This window comes from Quercus suber, unplaced genomic scaffold (assembly GCF_002906115.3).
Source record: "Quercus suber isolate HL8 unplaced genomic scaffold, Cork oak 2.0 scaffold_266, whole genome shotgun sequence".
Lineage (NCBI taxonomy): Eukaryota > Viridiplantae > Streptophyta > Magnoliopsida > Fagales > Fagaceae > Quercus > Quercus suber.
Genome location: NW_027069722.1, coordinates 622,205 through 623,748, shown reverse-complemented (window position 1 = coordinate 623,748; position 1,544 = coordinate 622,205).

Sequence of the window (1,544 nt, the reverse complement as noted above, 5' to 3'; positions counted from 1 at the left end):
CCTTATATATCATATTAATAATCAAAAGATTNAAAAAAAAAAAAAAAAAAAAAAAAAAAAAAAAAAAAAAAAAAAAAAAAAAAAAAAAAAAAAAAAAAAAAAAAAAAAAAAAAACTGCACATTACTTTATTAAATAAAAAGTTACAATGTACAATTAGAGGATCAGGCAGGCATGTTTTAAAACTACCCCTACAAGCTAGTTCTACAATCAGAGGCCCAGGTGGGCCTGTCCTAAAACTGACTAGAGGGAAGTGTCAACCCGTACTCTTATTGGCATCAAGAGAATGAGAGAACTTGACAATAAGATGGGGGAAGGGGGCTGAGGCTGGCTCGCTTCAAGGCCACCAACAACTCCTTTCTCGGTACGGCAGAGCTTGAACAAAGCGAGGAGCAGATGCAGGGGCATTGGGACGCCCTCCCCCGTGATGTTCCCTTGATTCTCTCCAATCCTCACGAGCGTTGGCCGTTGGAGACGGCAACACTCGGGCACCAGCCATGACATGAGTTTGTGCGTCTCCTCCGTCGGGGGTGCGCTTCGGGGAGAGACATTAGGTACTTCAGCGACATCCCTCTTGGCCACCACGTACGGCACTATCAATGTTACACCTAGACTCTGCCGTGCCGGAAGCCCAGTAGGGGCTGCAGTTACAATGACTCTTGGCACGGATGTCCTCACACCCACCCAAAGCCGCCCCATATCTGCCAACTCCGGTCACAATTCCGGCGGGGTTATTAAAGGGGCTTGGAGAGCTGAAAGGGCGTGTTTTCTGTTTGTGTTGGGAAGTTCATGGAGTATGGAGAAACCATCCCCCCGGAGGGCCTTATATAAAGGATGAAGGTTGGTGAGAATTAATTCACACAGAATTCGAAAAGAGAATTATCAGCAGTGCTAATCACGAAGCTACCAAATTCCAAGGGGACCGTAAACCGCTGGATTTGTGTTAATTCACGAGGACATTAATGAAGGCGCGTCTCGCATACCGAAACATCAAGCGCGGAGCGCGAACGGCCAAGGGACGCCTTGTAAATGAAAAAGATGGAGACTCGAGCTGGAGGCGAAATCAACGTCACATGTAACATCATAGTCTGACCCAAGGAGGAATCGTCTCCAATAAAGCGATCCGAGGACAAACCCCTTCTTACAGAAAAATGGAAGCGTTAGACAGAACCAAGGCACTGCATGGTTCTCAGACTCAGGCCTATGGGGAAACTAACCGCTCAGCTATACCTGGGTACTAGACAGAACCAAGGTATTGCATGGTTCTCGGACTCAAACCTATGGAGAAACTAGATACTTACAGAGAAATGGAAGCGTTAGACAGAACTAAGGCATTGCATGGTCCTCGAACTCAAGCTTACAGGGAAACTAACCACACAACTATACCTGGGTGCTGAACAGAACGGGGGCATTGCATGGTCCTCGGACTCAGGCCTACAGGGAGACTAACTACAAAATATCCCAAGTTAGGAAAGGATCAAGCCCCACCTAGCCTGTAAGACGTAAGAGGGCTGCCCATGCATACACTCTCTCTCCTTATCATCGT